Below are 16,489 nucleotides of genomic sequence, written 5' to 3'. Positions count from 1 at the left end.
AAAAAACAAGAAATTTCAGACACATACGGGGATCGAACCCAGGTCCAAGCTGTCGGGAGGCAGAACATTTGAGGCTGAGCCACGGAGAAAATCTACACATTTAGCTCTTCTGACAGGGGGTATGTGCTTTTCCATCTTTTAGGCTTTCGTGAGGAAAAAAAACAAATAACCTCAGAGACGTACAGGGATCGAACCCAGGACCAAGCACTTGGGAGACAGAAGACTTGAGGCTGAGCCACCGCAGAAACCTATAACTTGTGCCCTTCTGGCAAGAGGTTTGTGTTATCCCAGGGATCGAACTCACTAGCCATTGCTAGCAGATTGGTGCTGAGGGTCGGTTGTCGTTGTGCAGCTAGCAAACAGGAGGATGACCAGTGAAGATTGATGTAGCTGGAGAGTTGTGTTGAGTGGAGAAGTTTCCCTGGAGATGAATAAGGTGAGGATTGGTGAAAGATGCAGCTGGAGGATCGTGTCGAGTGGAGGTGGGTGACGGACTCAGGCGAAGGTTGACGAAGTATCGAGGCGATGGAGGATCGAGTGGAGGTGGGTAACGGACACAGGCGAAGGTTGACGAAGCCAGAGAGGGAGATGGTTGACAGATCCAGAAGAGGGAAGGTACCAGAGGTGAAAGGTCACACTGGGAGGGTGGATTCGGAGGTCGCCAAAGGAGGAGAGAGAGAGATAGATAGCAAGGTGGTGCAGCGGAGACCTCAACAGAGTAGGGCATCTTGTTGTTTTAAACAACAAAAAAACAAACAAAAATTTTTAAATTATCGAATCAATTACTTTGAAGCCATTAACCGTCCTATCTTCCCTGCTGCGTTGCCATCAAGCTGCTTTTACCCAGGTCCTTAACCCGTTCCCTTCCTCCGAGTCAGCGGTATTTCCATCTCCACCCTTTGTTGTCAACCTGCTCCGCCACCTCATCCCATGGTACCACTCATCCCTGCCAACCAGCACTCCCACACGTCCTCTCACCAGGCAGCTGCCACGGCTTTCTTCTCTGCCCAATCTGACACCTTTCACAACACCTAGCACCCCCATTCGCTTACAATGTAACCACTTACCACAATGCTCCAACCCCTTTCGGGTGGGTCCAGGCCAGCAAACTCCTCAGCATCCAGCACTCCGTCCGTGATTTCACCTTCTCCACAGCAACATCCTTTCAGCATCATAGCATCCTGCACGGGACTCGAACCTTCAGAGTTGTGTGGAGTGGAGAAGTTCCCCAGGGAAAAAGCATCAGATGAAGATTGGTGACTAGATGCAGCTGGAGGATCGTGTCGAGTGGAGGTGGGTGACGGACCCAGGAGAGTACCCGGGAAGTCCCATGGCGATGGTTGACGAAACCAGAGGTGGAGGCATCGAATGGAGATGGTTGACGGATCCAGAAGGTATCGTACAGACCTCAACAGAGTAAGGCATCTTGTTGTTTTTCAGCAACAACAAAAAAACGACAAAAATGATAAAAATATTGATTCCCTAACTTTGAGGCCATTAAGCTTCCTATCTTCCATACCCAGGTGCTGCTCTGCTTCCTTAACCTGTGCCCTTCCTCCAAGTATTTCCCTTCTCCCCTTTCAACCTGCTCCACCCTCAGCCCACGGTACCATTCATCCCCAAGGTGCTGCTCTGCTTCCTTAACCCGTTCCCTTTCCCTGAGTGAAGGGTTTCTCAACCTCCTCCCCTCGCCCCCATTCTCTGTCAACCTGCAGTACCCCTCATCCTCATGCCTGCCAACCAGCACTCACCAGGCAGCTGCTGTGACGGCTTTATCTTTCTACCCAATCTGCCACCCTCCACAGCACCTAGCTTCCCCTATTCACTTACATGTTACCACAATGCTCCAAGCCCTTTCTCGTGGGTCCAGGCCAGCAAAGTCCTCAGCATTCAGTCCATGATTTCACCTTCTCCACAGAAGCATCCTTTCAGCACGGGACTCGAACCCACAACCTTTGGGATCCAAGGCGGTAACTCTAACCACTGAGCTATACGAATTACTGAAAGCACGGCACAATAACCATGGTCCTGTCCTGTTCTTGCGCATGGCCTAGTCCTTTGCTTTTTAGGACCTTCTCCTGAGTTTGCCCTCCTTATACCATCTGCAGTTCTTGGAGTTCTTTTGCATCCCTTCGTATCCACTCATACGCAGCCCAAAAAAAAACAAGAGTGAGACAGAACCATCAGGAAGTTATGCCCTCAACTAAATGTTAAAGCTAGGCATCTTTTAGGATCACATGACCAAAAGAACTTCAGAGGCATGCAAGGATTGAACCCATTATCCAAAGCTCAAAAAGCTTGAGGCCAAGCCACCGCAGGGTTGAGCAAACTGTAAGTTTCCGGCAAGAGGATTGTGCTTCCTCATCTTTTCGGCTTTCGTGAGAAAAAAAAAAACAAGTAATTTCAGACACATACTCCCCGGGAGCCCAGGTCCAAGCTGTCGGGAGGCAGAACATTTGAGGCTGAGCCACGTAGAAGATCTACACATTTAGCTCTTCTGACAGGGGGTATGTGCTTTTCCATCTTTTAGGCTTTCGTGAGGAAAAAAAACAAATAACCTCAGAGACGTACAGGGATCGAACCCAGGACCAAGCATTTGGGAGACAGAAGACTTGAGGCTGAGCCACCGCAGAAACCTATAGCTTGTGCCCTTCTGTAAGTTTCCGGCAAGAGGTTTGTGCTTCCTCATCATTTCGGCTTTCGTGAGAAAAAAAAACAAGTAATTTCAGACACATACGGGGATCGAACCCAGGTCCAAGCTGTTGGGAGGCAGAACATTTGAGGCTGTTGTCAACCTGCTCCGCCACCTCATCCCATGGTACCACTCATCCCTGCCAACCAGCACTCCCACACGTCCTCTCACCAGGCAGCTGCCACGGCTTTCTTCTCTGCCCAATCTGACACCTTCCACAACACCTAGCACCCCCATTCGCTTACAATGTAACCACTTACCACAATGCTCCAACCCCTTTCGGGTGGGTCCAGGCCAGCAAACTCCTCAGCATCCAGCACTCCGTCCGTGATTTCACCTTCTCCACAGCAACATCCTTTCAGCATCATAGCATCCTGCACGGAACTCGAACCTTCAGAGTTGTGTGGAGTGGAGAAGTTCCCCAGGGAAAAAGCATCAGATGAAGATTGGTGACTAGATGCAGCTGGAGGATCGTGTCGAGTGGAGGTGGGTGACGGACCCAGGAGAGTACCCGGGAAGTCCCATGGCGATGGTTGACGAAACCAGAGGTGGAGGCATCGAATGGAGATGGTTGACGGATCCAGAAGGTATCGTACAGACCTCAACAGAGTAAGGCATCTTGTTGTTTTTCAGCAACAACAAAAAAACGACAAAAATGATAAAAATATTGATTCCCTAACTTTGAGGCCATTAAGCTTCCTATCTTCCATACCCAGGTGCTGCTCTGCTTCCTTAACCTGTGCCCTTCCTCCAAGTATTTCCCTTCTCCCCTTTCAACCTGTTCCACCCTCAGCCCACGGTACCATTCATCCCCAAGGTGCTGCTCTGCTTCCTTAACCCGTTCCCTTTCCCTGAGTGAAGGGTTTCTCAACCTCCTCCCCTCGCCCCCATTCTCTGTCAACCTGCAGTACCCCTCATCCTCATGCCTGCCAACCAGCACTCACCAGGCAGCTGCTGTGACGGCCTAGTCCTTTGCTTTTTAGGACCTTCTCCTGAGTTTGCCCTCTTTATACCATCTGCAGTTCTTGGAGTTCTTTTGCATCCCTTCGTATCCACTCATACGCAGCCCAAAAAAAAACAAGAGTGAGACAGAACCATCAGGAAGTTATCCCCTCAACTAAATGTTAAAGCTAGGCATCTTTTAGGATCACATGACCAAAAGAACTTCAGAGGCATGCAAGGATTGAACCCATTATCCAAAGCTCAAAAGGCTTGAGGCCAAGCCACCGCAGGGTTGAGCAAACTGTAAGTTTCCGGCAAGAGGTTTGTGCTTCCTCATCTTTTCGGCTTTCGTGAGAAAAAAAAACAAGTAATTTCAGACACATACGGAGATTGAATCCAGGTCCAAGCTGTCGGGAGGCAGAACATTTGAGGCTGAGCCACGGAGAAGATCTACACATTTCGCTCTTCTGACAGGGGGTATGTGCTTTTCCATCTTTTAGGCTTTCGTGAGGAAAAAAAACAAATAACCTCAGAGACGTACAGGGATCGAACCCAGGACCAAGCATTTGGGAGACAGAAGACTTGAGGCTGAGCCACCGCAGAAACCTATAACTTGTGCCCTTCTTTAAGTTTCAGGCAAGAGGATTGTGCTTCCTCATCTTTTCGGCTTTCGTGAGAAAAAAAAACAAGTAATTTCAGACACATACGGGGATCGAACCCAGGTCCAAGCTGTCGGGAGGCAGAACATTTGAGGCTGAGCCACGGAGAAGATCTACACATTTAGTTCTTCTGACAGGGGGTATGTGCTTTTCCATCTTTTAGGCTTTCGTGAGGAAAAAAAACAAATAACCTCAGAGACGTACAGGGATCGAACCCAGGACCAAGCATTTGGGAGACAGAAGACTTGAGGCTGAGCCACCGCAGAAACCTATAACTTGTGCCCTTCTGTAAGTTTCCGGCAAGAGGTTTGTGCTTCCTCATCTTTTCGGCTTTCGTGAGAAAAAAAAACAAGTAATTTCAGACACATACAGGGATTGAACCCAGGTCCAAGCTGTCGGGAGGCAGAACATTTGAGGCTGAGCCACGGAGAAGATCTACACCTTTTGCTCTTCTGACAGGGGGTATGTGCTTTTCCATCTTTTAGGCTTTCGTGAGGAAAAAAAACAAATAACCTCAGAGACGTACAGGGATCGAACCCAGGACCAAGCACTTGGGAGACAGAAGACTTGAGGCTGAGCCACCGCAGAAACCTATAACTTGTGCCCTTCTGGCAAGAGGTTTGTGTTATCCCAGGGATCGAACTCACTAGCCATTGCTCCGGAGACAGAAAGCGGGTAACGGACACAGGCGAAGGTTGACGAAGCCAGAGAGGGAGATGGTTGACAGATCCAGAAGAGGGAAGGTACAAGAGGTGAAAGGTCACACTGGGAGGGTGGATTCGGAGGTGGCCAAAGGAGGAGAGAGATAGATAGATAGCAAGGTGGTGCAGCGGAGACCTCAACAGAGTAGGGCATCTTGTTGTTTTAAACAACAAAAAAACAAACAAAAATTTTTAAATTATCGAATCAATTACTTTGAAGCCATTAACCGTCCTATCTTCCCTGCTGCGTTGCCATCAAGCTGCTTTTACCCAGGTCCTTAACCCGTTCCCTTCCTCCGAGTCAGCGGTATTTCCATCTCCTCCCTTTGTTGTCAACCTGCTCCGCCACCTCATCCCATGGTACCACTCATCCCTGCCAACCAGCACTCCCACACGTCCTCTCACCAGGCAGCTGCCACGGCTTTCTTCTCTGCCCAATCTGACACCTTCCACAACACCTAGCACCCCCATTCGCTTACAATGTAACCACTTACCACAATGCTCCAACCCCTTTCGGGTGGGTCCAGGCCAGCAAACTCCTCAGCATCCAGCACTCCGTCCGTGGTTTCACCTTCTCCACAGCAACATCCTTTCAGCATCATAGCATCCTGCACGGGACTCGAACCTTCAGAGTTGTGTGGAGTGGAGAAGTTCCCCAGGGAAAAAGCATCAGATGAAGATTGGTGACTAGATGCAGCTGGAGGATCGTGTCGAGTGGAGGTGGGTGACGGACCCAGGAGAGTACCCGGGAAGTCCCATGGCGATGGTTGACGAAACCAGAGGTGGAGGCATCGAATGGAGATGGTTGACGGATCCAGAAGGTATCGTACAGACCTCAACAGAGTAAGGCATCTTGTTGTTTTTCAGCAACAAGAAAAAAACAACAAAAATGATAAAAATATTGATTCCCTAACTTTGAGGCCATTAAGCTTCCTATCTTCCATACCCAGGTGCTGCTCTGCTTCCTTAACCTGTGCCCTTCCTCCAAGTATTTCCCTTCTCCCCTTTCAACCTGCTCCACCCTCAGCCCACGGTACCATTCATCCCCAAGGTGCTGCTCTGCTTCCTTAACCCGTTCCCTTTCCCTGAGTGAAAGGTTTCTCAACCTCCTCCCCTCGCCCCCATTCTCTGTCAACCTGCAGTACCCCTCATCCTCATGCCTGCCAACCAGCACTCACCAGGCAGCTGCTGTGACGGCCTAGTCCTTTGCTTTTTAGGACCTTCTCCTGAGTTTGCCCTCTTTATACCATCTGCAGTTCTTGGAGTTCTTTTGCATCCCTTCGTATCCACTCATACGCAGCCCAAAAAAAAACAAGAGTGAGACAGAACCATCAGGAAGTTATCCCCTCAACTAAATGTTAAAGCTAGGCATCTTTTAGGATCACATGACCAAAAGAACTTCAGAGGCATGCAAGGATTGAACCCATTATCCAAAGCTCAAAAAGCTTGAGGCCAAGCCACCGCAGGGTTGAGCAAACTGTAAGTTTCCGGCAAGAGGTTTGTGCTTCCTCATCTTTTCGACTTTCGTGAGAAAAAAAAACAAGTAATTTCAGACACATACGGAGATTGAATCCAGGTCCAAGCTGTCGGGAGGCAGAACATTTGAGGCTGAGCCACGGAGAAGATCTACACATTTCGCTCTTCTGACAGGGGGTATGTGCTTTTCCATCTTTTAGGCTTTCGTGAGGAAAAAAAACAAATAACCTCAGAGACGTACAGGGATCGAACCCAGGACCAAGCATTTGGGAGACAGAAGACTTGAGGCTGAGCCACCGCAGAAACCTATAACTTGTGCCCTTCTTTAAGTTTCAGGCAAGAGGATTGTGCTTCCTCATCTTTTCGGCTTTCGTGAGAAAAAAAAACAAGTAATTTCAGACACATACGGGGATCGAACCCAGGTCCAAGCTGTCGGGAGGCAGAACATTTGAGGCTGAGCCACGGAGAAGATCTACACATTTAGTTCTTCTGACAGGGGGTATGTGCTTTTCCATCTTTTAGGCTTTTGTGAGGAAAAAAAACAAATAACCTCAGAGACGTACAGGGATCGAACCCAGGACCAAGCATTTGGGAGACAGAAGACTTGAGGCTGAGCCACCGCAGAAACCTATAACTTGTGCCCTTCTGTAAGTTTCCGGCAAGAGGTTTGTGCTTCCTCATCTTTTCGACTTTCGTGAGAAAAAAAAACAAGTAATTTCAGACACATACGGAGATTGAATCCAGGTCCAAGCTGTCGGGAGGCAGAACATTTGAGGCTGAGCCACGGAGAAGATCTACACATTTCGCTCTTCTGACAGGGGGTATGTGCTTTTCCATCTTTTAGGCTTTCGTGAGGAAAAAAAACAAATAACCTCAGAGACGTACAGGGATCGAACCCAGGACCAAGCATTTGGGAGACAGAAGACTTGAGGCTGAGCCACCGCAGAAACCTATAACTTGTGCCCTTCTTTAAGTTTCAGGCAAGAGGATTGTGCTTCCTCATCTTTTCGGCTTTCGTGAGAAAAAAAAACAAGTAATTTCAGACACATACGGGGATCGAACCCAGGTCCAAGCTGTCGGGAGGCAGAACATTTGAGGCTGAGCCACGGAGAAGATCTACACATTTAGTTCTTCTGACAGGGGGTATGTGCTTTTCCATCTTTTAGGCTTTCGTGAGGAAAAAAAACAAATAACCTCAGAGACGTACAGGGATCGAACCCAGGACCAAGCATTTGGGAGACAGAAGACTTGAGGCTGAGCCACCGCAGAAACCTATAACTTGTGCCCTTCTGTAAGTTTCCGGCAAGAGGTTTGTGCTTCCTCATCTTTTCGGCTTTCGTGAGAAAAAAAAACAAGTAATTTCAGACACATACAGGGATTGAACCCAGGTCCAAGCTGTCGGGAGGCAGAACATTTGAGGCTGAGCCACGGAGAAGATCTACACATTTTGCTCTTCTGACAGGGGGTATGTGCTTTTCCATCTTTTAGGCTTTCGTGAGGAAAAAAAACAAATAACCTCAGAGACGTACAGGGATCGAACCGAGGACCAAGCACTTGGGAGACAGAAGACTTGAGGCTGAGCCACCGCAGAAACCTATAACTTGTGCCCTTCTGGCAAGAGGTTTGTGTTATCCCAGGGATCGAACTCACTAGCCATTGCTAGCAGATTGGTGCTGAGGGTCGGTTGTCGTTGTGCAGCTAGCAAACCGGAGGATGACCAGTGAAGATTGATGTAGCTGGAGAGTTGTGTTGAGTGGAGAAGTTTCCCTGGAGATGAATAAGGTGAGGATTGGTGAAAGATGCAGCTGGAGGATCGTGTCGAGTGGAGGTGGGTGACGGACTCAGGCGAAGGTTGACGAAGCCAGAGAGGGAGATGGTTGACAGATCCAGAAGAGGGAAGGTACCAGAGGTGAAAGGTCACACTGGGAGGGTGGATTCGGAGGTGGCCAAAGGAGGAGAGAGAGAGATAGATAGCAAGGTGGTGCAGCGGAGACCTCAACAGAGTAGGGCATCTTGTTGTTTTAAACAACAAAAAAACAAACAAAAATTTTTAAATTATCGAATCAATTACTTTGAAGCCATTAACCGTCCTATCTTCCCTGCTGCGTTGCCATCAAGCTGCTTTTACCCAGGTCCTTAACCCGTTCCCTTCCTCCGAGTCAGCGGTATTTCCATCTCCACCCTTTGTTGTCAACCTGCTCCGCCACCTCATCCCATGGTACCACTCATCCCTGCCAACCAGCACTCCCACACGTCCTCTCACCAGGCAGCTGCCACGGCTTTCTTCTCTGCCCAATCTGACACCTTCCACAACACCTAGCACCCCCATTCGCTTACAATGTAACCACTTACCACAATGCTCCAACCCCTTTCGGGTGGGTCCAGGCCAGCAAACTCCTCAGCATCCAGCACTCCGTCCGTGGTTTCACCTTCTCCACAGCAACATCCTTTCAGCATCATAGCATCCTGCACGGGACTCGAACCTTCAGAGTTGTGTGGAGTGGAGAAGTTCCCCAGGGAAAAAGCATCAGATGAAGATTGGTGACTAGATGCAGCTGGAGGATCGTGTCGAGTGGAGGTGGGTGACGGACCCAGGAGAGTACCCGGGAAGTCCCATGGCGATGGTTGACGAAACCAGAGGTGGAGGCATCGAATGGAGATGGTTGACGGATCCAGAAGGTATCGTACAGACCTCAACAGAGTAAGGCATCTTGTTGTTTTTCAGCAACAACAAAAAAACGACAAAAATGATAAAAATATTGATTCCCTAACTTTGAGGCCATTAAGCTTCCTATCTTCCATACCCAGGTGCTGCTCTGCTTCCTTAACCTGTGCCCTTCCTCCAAGTATTTCCCTTCTCCCCTTTCAACCTGCTCCACCCTCAGCCCACGGTACCATTCATCCCCAAGGTGCTGCTCTGCTTCCTTAACCCGTTCCCTTTCCCTGAGTGAAAGGTTTCTCAACCTCCTCCCCTCGCCCCCATTCTCTGTCAACCTGCAGTACCCCTCATCCTCATGCCTGCCAACCAGCACTCACCAGGCAGCTGCTGTGACGGCCTAGTCCTTTGCTTTTTAGGACCTTCTCCTGAGTTTGCCCTCTTTATACCATCTGCAGTTCTTGGAGTTCTTTTGCATCCCTTCGTATCCACTCATACGCAGCCCAAAAAAAAACAAGAGTGAGACAGAACCATCAGGAAGTTATCCCCTCAACTAAATGTTAAAGCTAGGCATCTTTTAGGATCACATGACCAAAAGAACTTCAGAGGCATGCAAGGATTGAACCCATTATCCAAAGCTCAAAAAGCTTGAGGCCAAGCCACCGCAGGGTTGAGCAAACTGTAAGTTTCCGGCAAGAGGTTTGTGCTTCCTCATCTTTTCGACTTTCGTGAGAAAAAAAAACAAGTAATTTCAGACACATACGGAGATTGAATCCAGGTCCAAGCTGTCGGGAGGCAGAACATTTGAGGCTGAGCCACGGAGAAGATCTACACATTTCGCTCTTCTGACAGGGGGTATGTGCTTTTCCATCTTTTAGGCTTTCGTGAGGAAAAAAAACAAATAACCTCAGAGACGTACAGGGATCGAACCCAGGACCAAGCATTTGGGAGACAGAAGACTTGAGGCTGAGCCACCGCAGAAACCTATAACTTGTGCCCTTCTTTAAGTTTCAGGCAAGAGGATTGTGCTTCCTCATCTTTTCGGCTTTCGTGAGAAAAAAAAAACAAGTAATTTCAGACACATACGGGGATCGAACCCAGGTCCAAGCTGTCGGGAGGCAGAACATTTGAGGCTGAGCCACGGAGAAGATCTACACATTTAGTTCTTCTGACAGGGGGTATGTGCTTTTCCATCTTTTAGGCTTTCGTGAGGAAAAAAAACAAATAACCTCAGAGACGTACAGGGATCGAACCCAGGACCAAGCATTTGGGAGACAGAAGACTTGAGGCTGAGCCACCGCAGAAACCTATAACTTGTGCCCTTCTGTAAGTTTCCGGCAAGAGGTTTGTGCTTCCTCATCTTTTCGGCTTTCGTGAGAAAAAAAAACAAGTAATTTCAGACACATACAGGGATTGAACCCAGGTCCAAGCTGTCGGGAGGCAGAACATTTGAGGCTGAGCCACGGAGAAGATCTACACATTTTGCTCTTCTGACAGGGGGTATGTGCTTTTCCATCTTTTAGGCTTTCGTGAGGAAAAAAAACAAATAACCTCAGAGACGTACAGGGATCGAACCGAGGACCAAGCACTTGGGAGACAGAAGACTTGAGGCTGAGCCACCGCAGAAACCTATAACTTGTGCCCTTCTGGCAAGAGGTTTGTGTTATCCCAGGGATCGAACTCACTAGCCATTGCTAGCAGATTGGTGCTGAGGGTCGGTTGTCGTTGTGCAGCTAGCAAACCGGAGGATGACCAGTGAAGATTGATGTAGCTGGAGAGTTGTGTTGAGTGGAGAAGTTTCCCTGGAGATGAATAAGGTGAGGATTGGTGAAAGATGCAGCTGGAGGATCGTGTCGAGTGGAGGTGGGTGACGGACTCAGGCGAAGGTTGACGAAGCCAGAGAGGGAGATGGTTGACAGATCCAGAAGAGGGAAGGTACCAGAGGTGAAAGGTCACACTGGGAGGGTGGATTCGGAGGTGGCCAAAGGAGGAGAGAGAGAGATAGATAGCAAGGTGGTGCAGCGGAGACCTCAACAGAGTAGGGCATCTTGTTGTTTTAAACAACAAAAAAACAAACAAAAATTTTTAAATTATCGAATCAATTACTTTGAAGCCATTAACCGTCCTATCTTCCCTGCTGCGTTGCCATCAAGCTGCTTTTACCCAGGTCCTTAACCCGTTCCCTTCCTCCGAGTCAGCAGTATTTCCATCTCCACCCTTTGTTGTCAACCTGCTCCGCCACCTCATCCCATGGTACCACTCATCCCTGCCAACCAGCACTCCCACACGTCCTCTCACCAGGCAGCTGCCACGGCTTTCTTCTCTGCCCAATCTGACACCTTCCACAACACCTAGCACCCCCATTCGCTTACAATGTAACCACTTACCACAATGCTCCAACCCCTTTCGGGTGGGTCCAGGCCAGCAAACTCCTCAGCATCCAGCACTCCGTCCGTGGTTTCACCTTCTCCACAGCAACATCCTTTCAGCATCATAGCATCCTGCACGGGACTCGAACCTTCAGAGTTGTGTGGAGTGGAGAAGTTCCCCAGGGAAAAAGCATCAGATGAAGATTGGTGACTAGATGCAGCTGGAGGATCGTGTCGAGTGGAGGTGGGTGACGGACCCAGGAGAGTACCCGGGAAGTCCCATGGCGATGGTTGACGAAACCAGAGGTGGAGGCATCGAATGGAGATGGTTGACGGATCCAGAAGGTATCGTACAGACCTCAACAGAGTAAGGCATCTTGTTGTTTTTCAGCAACAACAAAAAAACGACAAAAATGATAAAAATATTGATTCCCTAACTTTGAGGCCATTAAGCTTCCTATCTTCCATACCCAGGTGCTGCTCTGCTTCCTTAACCTGTGCCCTTCCTCCAAGTATTTCCCTTCTCCCCTTTCAACCTGCTCCACCCTCAGCCCACGGTACCATTCATCCCCAAGGTGCTGCTCTGCTTCCTTAACCCGTTCCCCCGTTCCATGGTCCTGTCCTGTTCTTGCGCATGGCCTAGTCCTTTGCTTTTTAGGACCTTCTCCTGAGTTTGCCCTCCTTATACCATCTGCAGTTCTTGGAGTTCTTTTGCATCCCTTCGTATCCACTCATACGCAGCCCAAAAAAAAACAAGAGTGAGACAGAACCATCAGGAAGTTATCCCCTCAACTAAATGTTAAAGCTAGGCATCTTTTAGGATCACATGACCAAAAGAAGTTCAGAGGCATGCAAGGATTGAACCCATTATCCAAAGCTCAAAAAGCTTGAGGCCAAGCCACCGCAGGGTTGAGCAAACTGTAAGTTTCCGGCAAGAGGTTTGTGCTTCCTCATCTTTTCGGCTTTCGTGAGAAAAAAAACCAGAAATTTCAGACACATACGGGGATTGAACCCAGGTCCATGCTGTCGGGAGACAGAACATTTGAGGCTGAGCCACGGAGAAGATCTACACATTTAGCTCTTCTGACAGGGGGTATGTGCTTTTCCATCCTTTAGGCTTTCGTGAGGAAAAAAACAAATAACCTCAGAGACGTACAGGGATCGAACCCAGGACCAAGCATTTGGGAGACACAAGACTTGAGGCTGAGCCACCGCAGAAACCTATAACTTGTGCCCTTTTTTAAGTTTCCGGCAAGAGGATTGTGCTTCCTCATCTTTTCGGCTTTCGTGAGAAAAAAAACCAAGTAATTTCAGACACATACGGGGATCGAACCCAGGTCCAAGCTGTCGGGAGGCAGAACATTTGAGGCTGAGCCACGGAGAAGACCTACACATTTAGATCTTCTGACAGGGGGTATGTGCTTTTCCATCTTTTAGGCTTTCGTGAGGAAAAAAAACAAATTAACTCAGAGACGTACAGGGATCGAACCCAGGACCAAGCATTTGGGAGACAGAAGACTTGAGGCTGAGCCACTGCAAAAACCTATAACTTGTGCCCTTCTGTAAGTTTCCGGCAAGAGGTTTTTGCTTCCTCATCTTTTCGGCTTTCGTGAGAAAAAAAAACAAGAAATTTCAGACACATACGGGGATCGAACCCAGGTCCAAGCTGTCGGGAGGCAGAACATTTGAGGCTGAGCCACGGAGAAAATCTACACATTTAGCTCTTCTGACAGGGGGTATGTGCTTTTCCATCTTTTAGGCTTTCGTGAGGAAAAAAAACAAATAACCTCAGAGACGTACAGGGATCGAACCCAGGACCAAGCACTTGGGAGACAGAAGACTTGAGGCTGAGCCACCGCAGAAACCTATAACTTGTGCCCTTCTGGCAAGAGGTTTGTGTTATCCCAGGGATCGAACTCACTAGCCATTGCTAGCAGATTGGTGCTGAGGGTCGGTTGTCGTTGTGCAGCTAGCAAACCGGAGGATGACCAGTGAAGATTGATGTAGCTGGAGAGTTGTGTTGAGTGGAGAAGTTTCCCTGGAGATGAATAAGGTGAGGATTGGTGAAAGATGCAGCTGGAGGATCGTGTCGAGTGGAGGTGGGTGACGGACTCAGGCGAAGGTTGACGAAGTATCGAGGCGATGGAGGATCGAGTGGAGGTGGGTAACGGACACAGGCGAAGGTTGACGAAGCAAGAGAGGGAGATGGTTGACAGATCCAGAAGAGGGAAGGTACCAGAGGTGAAAGGTCACACTGGGAGGGTGGATTCGGAGGTGGCCAAAGGAGGAGAGAGAGAGATAGATAGCAAGGTGGTGCAGCGGAGACCTCAACAGAGTAGGGCATCTTGTTGTTTTAAACAACAAAAAAACAAACAAAAATTTTTAAATTATCGAATCAATTACTTTGAAGCCATTAACCGTCCTATCTTCCCTGCTGCGTTGCCATCAAGCTGCTTTTACCCAGGTCCTTAACCCGTTCCCTTCCTCCGAGTCAGCGGTATTTCCATCTCCACCCTTTGTTGTCAACCTGCTCCGCCACCTCATCCCATGGTACCACTCATCCCTGCCAACCAGCACTCCCACACGTCCTCTCACCAGGCAGCTGCCACGGCTTTCTTCTCTGCCCAATCTGACACCTTCCACAACACCTAGCACCCCCATTCGCTTACAATGTAACCACTTACCACAATGCTCCAACCCCTTTCGGGTGGGTCCAGGCCAGCAAACTCCTCAGCATCCAGCACTCCGTCCGTGGTTTCACCTTCTCCACAGCAACATCCTTTCAGCATCATAGCATCCTGCACGGGACTCGAACCTTCAGAGTTGTGTGGAGTGGAGAAGTTCCCCAGGGAAAAAGCATCAGATGAAGATTGGTGACTAGATGCAGCTGGAGGATCATGTCGAGTGGAGGTGGGTGACGGACCCAGGAGAGTACCCGGGAAGTCCCATGGCGATGGTTGACGAAACCAGAGGTGGAGGCATCGAATGGAGATGGTTGACGGATCCAGAAGGTATCGTACAGACCTCAACAGAGTAAGGCATCTTGTTGTTTTTCAGCAACAACAAAAAAATGACAAAAATGATAAAAATATTGATTCCCTAACTTTGAGGCCATTAAGCTTCCTATCTTCCATACCCAGGTGCTGCTCTGCTTCCTTAACCTGTGCCCTTCCTCCAAGTATTTCCCTTCTCCCCTTTCAACCTGCTCCGCCCTCAGCCCACGGTACCATTCATCCCCAAGGTGCTGCTCTGCTTCCTTAACCCGTTCCCTTTCCCTGAGTGAAGGGTTTCTCAACCTCCTCCCCTCGCCCCCATTCTCTGTCAACTTGCAGTACCCCTCATCCTCATGCCTGCCAACCAGCACTCACCAGGCAGCTGCTGTGACGGCTTTATCTTTCTACCCAATCTGCCACCCTCCACAGCACCTAGCTTCCCCCATTCACTTACATGTTACCACTTACCACAATGCTCCAAGCCCTTTCTCGTGGGTCCAGGCCAGCAAAGTCCTCAGCATTCAGTCCATGATTTCACCTTCTCCACAGAAGCATCCACAGAAGCATCCTTTCAGCACGGGACTCGAACCCACAACCTCAACAGAGTAGGGCATCTTGTTGTTTTAAACAACAAAAAAACAAACAAAAATGTTTAAATTATCGAATCAATTACTTTGAAGCCATTAACCGTCCTATCTTCCCTGCTGCGTTGCCATCAAGCTGCTTTTACCCAGGTCCTTAACCCGTTCCCTTCCTCCGAGTCAGCGGTATTTCCATCTCCACCCTTTGTTGTCAACCTGCTCCGCCACCTCATCCCATGGTACCACTCATCCCTGCCAACCAGCACTCCCACACGTCCTCTCACCAGGCAGCTGCCACGGCTTTCTTCTCTGCCCAATCTGACACCTTCCACAACACCTAGCACCCCCATTCGCTTACAATGTAACCACTTACCACAATGCTCCAACCCCTTTCGGGTGGGTCCAGGCCAGCAAACTCCTCAGCATCCAGCACTCCGTCCGTGATTTCACCTTCTCCACAGCAACATCCTTTCAGCATCATAGCATCCTGCACGGGACTCGAACCTTCAGAGTTGTGTGGAGTGGAGAAGTTCCCCAGGGAAAAAGCATCAGATGAAGATTGGTGACTAGATGCAGCTGGAGGATCGTGTCGAGTGGAGGTGGGTGACGGACCCAGGAGAGTACCCGGGAAGTCCCATGGCGATGGTTGACGAAACCAGAGGTGGAGGCATCGAATGGAGATGGTTGACGGATCCAGAAGGTATCGTACAGACCTCAACAGAGTAAGGCATCTTGTTGTTTTTCAGCAACAACAAAAAAACAAACAAAAATTTTTAAATTATCGAATCAATTACTTTGAAGCCATTAACCGTCCTATCTTCCCTGCTGCGTTGCCATCAAGCTGCTTTTACCCAGGTCCTTAACCCGTTCCCTTCCTCCGAGTCAGCGGTATTTCCATCTCCACCCTTTGTTGTCAACCTGCTCCGCCACCTCATCCCATGGTATCACTCATCCCTGCCAACCAGCACTCCCACACGTCCTCTCACCAGGCAGCTGCCACGGCTTTCTTCTCTGCCCAATCTGACACCTTCCACAACACCTAGCACCCCCATTCGCTTACAATGTAACCACTTACCACAATGCTCCAACCCCTTTCGGGTGGGTCCAGGCCAGCAAACTCCTCAGCATCCAGCACTCCGTCCGTGATTTCACCTTCTCCACAGCAACATCCTTTCAGCATCATAGCATCCTGCACGGAACTCGAACCTTCAGAGTTGTGTGGAGTGGAGAAGTTCCCCAGGGAAAAAGCATCAGATGAAGATTGGTGACTAGATGCAGCTGGAGGATCGTGTCGAGTGGAGGTGGGTGACGGACCCAGGAGAGTACCCGGGAAGTCCCATGGCGATGGTTGACGAAACCAGAGGTGGAGGCATCGAATGGAGATGGTTGACGGATCCAGAAGGTATCGTACAGACCTCAA

This window comes from Hyla sarda, chromosome 3 (assembly GCF_029499605.1).
Source record: "Hyla sarda isolate aHylSar1 chromosome 3, aHylSar1.hap1, whole genome shotgun sequence".
Classification (NCBI taxonomy): Eukaryota; Metazoa; Chordata; class Amphibia; order Anura; family Hylidae; genus Hyla; species Hyla sarda.
Note: the sequence above shows the minus strand (reverse complement) of the source record.